Source organism: Cucurbita moschata, unplaced genomic scaffold (assembly GCF_002738365.1).
Source record: "Cucurbita moschata cultivar Rifu unplaced genomic scaffold, Cmos_1.0 Cmo_Scf00061, whole genome shotgun sequence".
Classification (NCBI taxonomy): domain Eukaryota; kingdom Viridiplantae; phylum Streptophyta; class Magnoliopsida; order Cucurbitales; family Cucurbitaceae; genus Cucurbita; species Cucurbita moschata.
The window spans coordinates 349602-360111 of record NW_019268577.1 but is presented as its reverse complement, the minus strand read 5'-3'; positions in this window follow the sequence as shown (position 1 = coordinate 360111).

Below are 10510 nucleotides of genomic sequence, written 5' to 3'. Positions count from 1 at the left end.
GCTTAGGGTTTGTTGTGGCTGACTTGCCTTGCTGAGTGCAAAAACTAAAGAGGTTGGCGGCTGGCTAACGGTCTGGCTCAAATGGCTGAACCCTAAGACTTATTTTTATAATTATTATGTTGTATTGGGCCATGAGCCAAAACTTGGACATTTAATCCAAATTGTTCATATGGAGATATGTGTGTGGGAATATTATATACGATGATTTTATGTAAGACTGGACTACAAAATATAATTTCTCTTTATAATCTCTTAATTAAAAAATGAATATTTCACGCGATGATAAGATGTGACTCGATTTTAATCTTAAGTGGGTTATGAACTTATAGTTGTGAAGGCTTGTCCTTTGATTTACATGGAGATGTCGCTACATGCATAATTTGACTAATATGCTTAAAATAATTTCAAAATGATATCATGGACTTATACATTCATTTAAAATAACATTGTCAATATGAGATCTCACATCGTTTGGGGAGAAAAAGAAATACCTTATATAAGGGTGTGAAAACCTCTCCCTAGCATACACGTTTTAAAAACTATTAGGGGAAGTCTGAAAGTGAAAAGCCAAAGAGGACAATATTTGCTAGTGGTAGGCTTGGGTTGTTATAAATGGTATCAGAGCTAGACACCGGGCAATGTGCCACGAGGAGGTTGAGCCTCGAAGGGGGTGGACATGAAGCGGTGTGCTAGTAAGGACGATGGGTCCCAAAGGGGGGTCCCACATCGATTAGAGGAGAACAAGTGCCAGAGAGGATGCTAGGCCCCAAAGGGGGTGAATTATGAGATCCCACATCGATTGAAGAGGAGAATGAAAGACCCTTTATAAGGGTGTGAAAACCTCTCCCTAGCAAACACGTTCTAAAAACCTTGAGGGGGAGCTCGGGTGGACATGAGGCGGTGTGCCAGCAAGGACGCTGGGCCCCGAAGAGGAGGGTGGATTGGGAGGTCCTACATCGATTGAAGAAGGGAACGAGTGCCAGCAAGGACGCTTGGCCCCAAAGGGGGTGGATTATGAGATCCCACATTGGTTGGGGAGGAGAATGAAACACCCTTTATAAGGGTGTGAAAACGGGTGGACATGAGGTGGTGTGTCAACAAGGACGCTGGACCCTTGGGAGGTCTCACATCGATTGAAGAAGGGAACGAGTGCCAGCGAGGACGCTCGGCCCCGAAGGGGGGTGGATTATGAGATCCCACATCGGTTGGGGAGGAGAATGAAACACCCTTAAGAGTGTGAAAACGGGTGGACATGAGGTGGTGTGTCAACAAGGACGCTGGACCCCAAAGGGTGGTGGATTGGGAGGTCCCACATCGATTGAAGAAGGGAACTTAGTGCCAGCGAGGACGCTTGGCCCCGAAGGGGGGTGGATTGTGAGATACCACATCAATTGAGGAGGAGAATGAAACACCCTTTATAAGGGTGCGAAAACTTCTCCCTAGGAGACACGTTCTAAAAACCTTAAAGGGGAGTGAAAGAAAAAGCCGAAAGAGGATATAAGGGTGTGAAAACCTCTCCCTAGGACACACGTTCTAAAAACTTTAAAGGGGAGTGAAAGAAAAAGCCGAAAGAGGATAATATCGGCCAGCGGTGGGTTTGGGGCATTTCAGTCAACAACATAGTAAAAACATTAACATAAGTTCAAATGTACCCTACAAAAACCCTAAACTACCTACAAAATTCTAAAGGAAACTAATGAATACTACTATCCTAACTTCACTTCCACGGCCTTACCCTTACCTAAAAAATAAGAGTAGCATGTGAGTTAAGTATTTTTAAAAAAAACTAAGTAACAAACCCTACGGTTGGGGTCGGGAAATGATATACAAGCAATCATTGCAAGACCTATCCTTTTAAAAACATCATAACATGGCCTTAGGTGCCGCTTTCCGGTCTGGACAAGATTGGATGAGTGGTATGTTCCCACACATGACCCACAGATAGACCTACTAGGTAGGCTCATATATATACTTCATGGGCCTGGCTCGTTGGACTAATGCGCTTATGTGCTGTCAGGCACCACAAAGGGAAATGACCCGCATGATATCATGACAAATATAAATATCGTAAGGTACACATCTGTATTTCGATGCATAATCACATTATAGCATAGCTTATAGGCATGGCATAACACAACATAGATTATCATAACATAATATGGCATGACATAGTATAACATAACTAACAACCATAAATGTGACACGTGTAGGGGCCACGAGGCATGTGGCATGCGTCATCATAGATCACACAATTTGTCCAGCTAAGCCAACAGTAGAGCCACTTACTTGAATGTGACTGAATCTGGGTCGTGAACATCTGTGCACCACGTGCTTGAATACTAAATCTGATTTAGCCCTGAATTTGACCTGACTCCCATTTTGACTCGAGGGTTCTTTTTTCTTTGCCCAATTCCCTATATTTCAATCCCCTATTTTCTTCGTTTTTCCTTTTCACCTTCACGCATACTCCGGACTTCTCTTTGATAGCATTCAAAGTGTTCTCCCGTCCACCACACTCCATAGTGAACACTCTTGTTGCTTGTGACAATAAGGGCTTAACACAATGATCCTAACGAAAAAAAATGAAAATGAAACCAATGATTTTCTCCTTCAAGTCGTGCGTCTCAAGGAACAAGGGCATACCTACTTGGTTTATGATAATTTTGCAAAAGTAGACTTATACCGAGCATTTTCATAAATATTTTTGCATTAATATTCACCATTTCCTTATTAATTGCTCCATTTATTTTAATTAGCAAGCATGAAATATTTTATTGTGGTTCAACACTAAAATAGGATGAATCTATATAAGTCGACCCTACTTGTACATTTAATTGAGTTATTTTGTAAAAATGCAGAACAGCTAAATCATGATGTTGTAGCAAATTTGGATACAACCCTGCTAGAGATAACATGCCTGTACAAACTACTAACTCTGATGCTCTAGCAATTTTGACAGCAAATTTATCGAGGATGACGTGAAAATTTTAATCCAAATTAACAAGTTCGGTGAATTGTTAACAACCAAATTAAAACATAGGTGGACAAATTACTCATTCTCAACTAAAAAACCAATATAAATAGGGAAAGATTTCCTCAAAAGAGAGTCGCCACCAAAGGGGAAAACGGAGACGAAGAACAAAGGGATGCTGATACGGTAAAAACTAAAATGAAGGATAAAAAAAGGACCCTAATTCGGGGCTAATGACAACCGAAGAAAGAAAATAACAAAAAAAAAAAAAAAAACTAAGGCAAAGAGGTGGACAAGAGAGCTCAATGGAAGTGAACTTTCGTTAAAGAACAACATCAAAACTTGATAACTCTCCAATCATTTACTCTCTTTTCTTATTTTATTAGTTTTGTATGATTAAGATGTTGTTTCCTTTGTTTAACTTAGTTTGTACGGAGAGCTAANAAAAAAAAAAAAAAAAAAAAAAAAAAAAACTAAGGCAAAGAGGTGGACAAGAGAGCTCAATGGAAGTGAACTTTCGTTAAAGAACAACATCAAAACTTGATAACTCTCCAATCATTTACTCTCTTTTCTTATTTTATTAGTTTTGTATGATTAAGATGTTGTTTCCTTTGTTTAACTTAGTTTGTACGGAGAGCTAAACGTTATAGGAAAGGTGCGAGAGTTTTATATACTTAAAACATGTTGACGGGGTGATTTTAGTTTATTAAAGAGTTATTATTGGTAATTTGCATGCTTGTTTAATTGACTAATTTACATTCACAGTTGTTTCTCTTATTCGAAAGAACAGAAAGAGTAAGAAAATTCTCTTTAATATTCTAGTTTTATTACAATGATACTTAAAGTTAATTGAAGGGTTAGGAATAATTCTTCAACGATTCTAGAAGTAATCACCATGCATGGCCCTCGAAATAGGGTTTAGGTATTTGTTAAAAGAAGCCAAATCCATCACAAAGTTCAAAAACTTATCTATTTAAGCTTTCCTAATTGAACCTTCTTCATTATTATTGATTTTTTCATTGCTCTTTGTATTTTGGATGGTAGTTATCACTCTGGATATGTTTTGTTTGGATATTTTACCCTTCTCATACACAAGCTAATGACACTTAAAACTCACTTAATTTTCAGCCACAAAAGTAACAAAAAAAAAAAAAAGTTATTTGAGTAATTAATATTTTACTTATCACTTACTACTTGTGGTAGCGTATACTTGTACTTATTCTTGTGAGTTTCATACCATTTTCCTTTATGAGCAATTAGTTACTCGATGCCACAAGTTGTTTCCTCCACCATGCAACAGTGGCTCCGAGAATAAGGTCACGACGTGACGATGAATCCCCGTAAGATGTCAAGCGGTTGTGAGTTCCTCTTCTCTTCTCTGTCTATCTCTCTCTCCAGAGCTGAGTGGGGGAAGGGAGAAGCGATAACTAGTAGATCGAGAGAGTAAGAGAATAGGGGTAGGGAATTTTTTTTTATAGAAAAAAAGTTTGGTTGCTACATTTTAGACTTAGAACAATGGATTCTTACCCTTCCATTTTAGGTATGGAGACAACTAAAATAAGTGAACTAGATGAGCATACATTTTGACAACGTCCCAACAATCTAGATTCAATCGTTTATGTTGAAAACCAAGGAAACCAAAGGAAAAATCCCTACTCTTACTTACAACTAAGTGGGAGAAATCATCCTAACTTTTGTTGGGGAGGACAAAACATGATCATGGGGCATTTGGAGCAAGACAGAGTATGTCGCACGCCTAGAGAGTCAGCAATCTCCAACACAATTAGAAAGGTTTACAAATTGAAGAGGGGTATAAAACAATATGAACTTTTCATGCCAAGGTTAGTGTTACTAGAGATGAGGTTCCCAAGGATCTATCCTACTTCCCATAATCACTACTAAATTCCACCACCCACCTCAGTTGGGAGATGTTTTGTCACCTCAGTTGGGAGATGTTTTGTCACAGTAGAGAACAAGTTATAGTTCTAATGGGGAAAGAGTTTGATAAAGATCATAGTGTTCTAAATGTTCCAACTGGACCTATTACACCATCCAAGGCCAAGAACATTCATTCAACAAGCATTCATTCTTCATCTAAAAAATTGGATAAGCTCGATTCAACCTTCATTTCATACGTTACAAACTACTTTAATTAAAGAATGAGGATTTGGAGATCTAGAATTGAATATTTGCCCAGCAGACTATGGAGTTGCTATAAATAGCCGTTGTTATAATTAATTTGCAAATTTTATTTATTATTTTAATTTCATTAATCAAACATTGTCATAACTTCAATTGTCATAACTTCTTTGGTAAGTACCAACCATGACCACTAACTTTTTTTTATGGACATTTGAAGTGTGCAAGAGACTTCAAATACCCATAAATTAGTATGTAAAGGCAGATTTTTTAGGAATGAAATAGAGCTATCAATTGAGACTTTCGCCCTTAAAAATTTTAGCGTCATCTTTGTCATTTCTAAGTCTCAATCAATTCTTGTGGTTGATTACATTCAAGTCATTCAATCACGGTCATCTTTGTCATTTCTAAGTCTCAATCAATTCTTGTGGTTGATTACATCCAAGTCATTCAATCACGTCTTGGTCAAGTTTGATGGTAGAATGACTCAATTTAGAACAAGGTTTCAAATCATGCTTTCTAGATCTTTGATCGTAATTGATAATCTAATTCTAGCCTTATTTCTTGGTTGATTTAGATTTTGTATAAAGAGACGTTAATTTCTTTGATTCAACAAAAACTTGGATCGATGGATAGAGGATTAAGATTGTCTTATCAGAGTTCTATGTGCACGTACACCAAGAGAAAGAGCACAACATAATAATCAGAGGACAGGTAGTTGATTGGAGCCCTAAGACCATTAACCAATTGTTCCAACTACAAACCTTCAAGCATACCACCTTCAATGAAATAGTAGTAGCCCCATACAACCTTGAAGCCAGTCAGCATGGGAGGAACATTGTGGCAAATTTCAAGAGGAGAAGCAAGGACAATAGTAGTAGCATACTCAACCCTGCAGCAAAGGTGTGGGCTACATTCGGAAAAATAAACTTGCTACTCACCACACATGAAGTAGGGGTATCTTTTGATCAAGAGGAAGAAAAGTTGGATGCAAAGAGTTTTGATGAAATATGTAGAAAGCTACAAGGAAGTCTCAATCAGCCGTGCAAAACAAGAGCAACAGTAGGTGTTCTTCCTTAAAAGATATAGCTTGAAAAAAAAAAATGAAACTAAACCTCAAACCAAAAGGAGTATTCATCCCAATCCAATTTATTATAATACATCTCGATCAGCAAGAATTCTTATTATTCACTCGTTCTTAGATCATTTTCCACAAAACAATTGTGAATGTTTGATTAATCCACCACACCTAAATGGTGTGAAAGTTATCTTATTTATAATCAAATAAATTACAAGGATATGGAAATAGTAATAAATGGAAATAACAATAAATGGAAAGATACCTATAGTAATAAGGCAAATGTTAGATATTTGCCTTATAATAAAATATCAAATCTAATATATATGGTAAACTATAATTTATTACTAAATATCCTTAACACCCCACCGCAAGCTAAGCGTCGGATTTAAACGAACGTGAAGCTTGAATCTGAAAAATTCAAAGAGGTTGAGAAACACTTTTCGTGAAGATGTTAACAACCTGGTTCAGAGGAGGCGTAGAGAAACACTTTCTTGGCCATCGAAAACTGCAGAGAGATCGCCGCTCAGCGGCGATGCTGCCTTGGCTTCGGTGAGAATATGTCTAACCCATGAAGAGGGATTGTCGCTTAGCGATGATGCTGACTTGGCTCTGGTGAGAATATGTCTAACCCCAAGAAGTAGCAGGGGAAACCTAGAGCAAGGGACAAAGACAATGTTGAAGCCGGAAGAGTCGCCACATTGGGCGAATGAGCCAATTTTGGCGAGAAGGGCAGCTGGAAGAGTCGCCACATTGGGGCGAAGGAGCCAATTTTGGCGAGGAGGGCGGCGGCAACTTGGTTGGCGAAGATGCCAGTGCGGCGCCCAGATTCCAAAGGTAAATCTCTGCAGAAGGTCGATGGGCTTATTGAGATTCTGTATATTTTCGAAGAGGAATGCTTATGAAGATCCTAAGATTAGGGTTTTTGTGAAGGATGAAGGATGAAGGATGAAGGGAAAATTGGGAAGAAAATGAAAGAGGCTATGTTTGGAAAAGGTGAGATTGTATGTACAGAGTATGGCGAAGGATGATTTGGAGGTCAAAAGGGTGGAGCCGAAGAATAATCAATCGGCCCTGCATGTGGCAGCCATGACGACTGCCCCTGCGGCGTCAAAGCCAACAGTGGTGGTGGAGAAGAACAGTAGAAGATTTCAAAAGCCATTGAAAAGAAAGAATCCGGGTTGCTAAACCAAAATGGCTCTGATACCATGTGAATGTTTGCTTAATCCACCACACCTAAATGGTGTGAAAGTTATCTTATTTATAATCAAATAAATTACAAGGATATGGAAATAGTAATAAATGGAAATAACAATAAATGGAAAGATACCTATAGTAATAAGGCAAATGTTAGATATTTGCCTTATAATAAAATATCAAATCTAATATATATGGTAAACTATAATTTATTACTAAATATCCTTAACAACAATAATAATCGAGAGCCGCCGCACCTCAAGCAACTTTCAAGAATGATTCTACACCCACACCAACGAGGATAGTGGCTAGTTCAATTTTAGGGGTATAAAAACAATTCTATCACCCTTTACAAAAAGAAGTATATATCCAAACCCGAGACCACTCTTTTCAAACTAAAACTTAACTCTCACTTCTATAACAAAAAAAAGAAAAGAAAAGAAAGAAAAATAAAATGTCTTACGATCTACGTCAACAATGGAGGGTGTCTGAATTGAAGGTAATGGGGATGTAACATAAAAAGTTCTCTTTTTTGTTCAGTTGAGTTGCATCAATAATTTAGCCATACTAAAAACATCAAGATGTAGCAAGATAGTCGAACTACGGGAGAATGAGTACTAACCTATATAGTCCTCCCTTGAAGACTTATGTGATTTGCAACATAAATGGAGGCACCTAGAGAATAAGGGATGATTTGAACGATTCTGGCTCCAGTTATTCTAATTAGTAAACATGAAATAGATCATTATGGTAAAACATGAAAAGAGAATCAATTTACATAAATCGAACCTAATTATACATTTAATTTAGTTATTTTGTAAAAGTGCAAAAACATTTATCCTAAACTATGATACTGTAGCAAATTTTGAAACAACCCTACTAGAGATACATGTCTCCATAAATTGCTGACTCTGATGCTGTAACAATTCTGGTAGCAATTTTATCACGGATGACGAAAAATTTTAATTCAAACAAGCAAGCTACGTGAAATGTTAAATACCCGATTAAAACTAACTAGGTGGACAAATTACCCGTTCTCAGCCCTAAACGAAAAGAAAAAACCAATATAAAAGGGAAAGATTTCCTAAAAAGAGAGCAGCCATCAAAGGGGAAAACGAAAAGGAAGAATAGGGGTTGCTTCTACCGTAAAAACTAAACTGAAGGAGAAAAAAAGGACCGTAATTCAGTAGCTAATGACAATAGAAGAAAAAAAGGAGCAAGAAGAAAATTAAGGCAAAGAGGTGGGCGAGAGAGCTCAAAGAAGGTAAACTTTGATAAAAGGACAACATCAAACCTTAATAACTTTTTTTTTTTTCCGTGCATTATTAGACCTAAAATGCAAGTTATTACTTTGGAGTTAAAGCCTGTGATGTTCTAGATGTTGCAAACCATTGGGGAATTTCACGAACTACTTTCAAAAGATCCTCACCTGCATCTAAAGTCATTTTCGGGAGTTGGTGGCTCATTTCGATTCCATTGAGAGGATAAGGACGTGATTAAACTGAGTTTAGTCCCTTATTGTTTGAGGGATGATGCTAAATCATGGTCAAATACGTTAGCACCGGGAGCGATTGATTTTTGGAATAGTCTAGCAGAGAAACTTTTGATCAAGTATTTCCCACCGACTCGAAATGCACGGTTTAGAAATCAAATTATTGCTCTTCAACAATTTTAAGATGAAACACTAAGTGAAGCTTGGGAGATATTCGAAAATGTTCTCACCATAAGCTACCCCATTGTATCCAAATGGAGACTTTCTACGATGGACTGAACATTGCTACTAATCAAATGGTAGATGCTTCTGTCAATGAAACTATCTTGCCAAAGACGTACAATGAAGCTTATGAGATCTTTGAAAAATAGCATCTAACAACTGTCAGTGGGATGATGTGAGGAGTAGTCCAGAACAAAAGACCCGAGGAGTACTTGAAGTTGATGTTTTGACTTTTATCAATACTCAATTAGCTTTAGTGACTAATATTCTACAAACTCTAGCATTGGGTCAAGGCTCAATGACTAAAGCACCCGTCCAAACTGCAGCTATAATGACTCAAGCAACAGTTGAATCTTGTGTATATTGTGGACATGAGCACACTTTTGGTCAATGTCTACGTAGTCCAACTTCAATTTTTTATGTGAGGAATCAAGCTAGTCACGGAAACAAGAAGAATTCTTCAATACTTACAACCAAAGGTGGAGAACCATCCAAACTTCTCATGGAATGGACAAAACGCGTACAATCAACAAAGTCGTCTAAGGTAAATTACTTTCCAAGTTTTGGACTATAAAATCAAATGACATATGGCTTACAACACGCCAATACTCAAGGGAAAGGAACTAGTCAAGCTTAGCAAATATCAAAGACATTACTCGAGAGCCTAATGAAGAAATATATGAACAAGAATGATATGATACAAAATCAGCAAGAATTCTTGCGAAATATAGAAATTCAAGTAGGCCAATTAGCCACCGAGTTACAAAATAGACCTCTTGGGAAGTTGCCAACAGACACCGAAATACTAGAAAGAGCGAACAATAAACAATGTCAAGCAATAGAATTGAGAAATGGGAAGGAATACTCGACAGGGGAGATGACATTAAAGAAAATTCATATAAACATACCACTGGTGAAGGTTTTGAAGCAAATGTCAAACTATGTTAAATGTTTGAAGGATATGCTCACTAATAGAAGGAAGTTTGAAGAATTCAAGGTAGTGGCGGTAAATGAAGAGTGTGGTGCACTTCTGACAAATAAGATCCCGTTAAAGGAAAAAGAATTAGGCTCGTTTGCCATTCCAATATCCATTTGAGAAAAAGAATTAAGTAGAGCATTATGTGATTTGGGGGCAAGCATCAACTTAAGGCCTCTATCAATTTATAATAAGTTAGAGATGGTTGAGGCTAGATCGACTACATAGGAATATCTCCCTAACAACATACATGAATGAACCAAGTTAAGACTAGAGCGCTAGAACTAGAGAGGTATTCACATTGATTGAGGACAGTACATTTTCAATAGTCCTAGCACCTTAGGATTAGGAGTGACAATCAAAGAGGCCTAGATCGGATAGTACCCACAGATTTGATTAGCCCAAATGAGTTGACCCCGATTGTCCAGAAAGTGC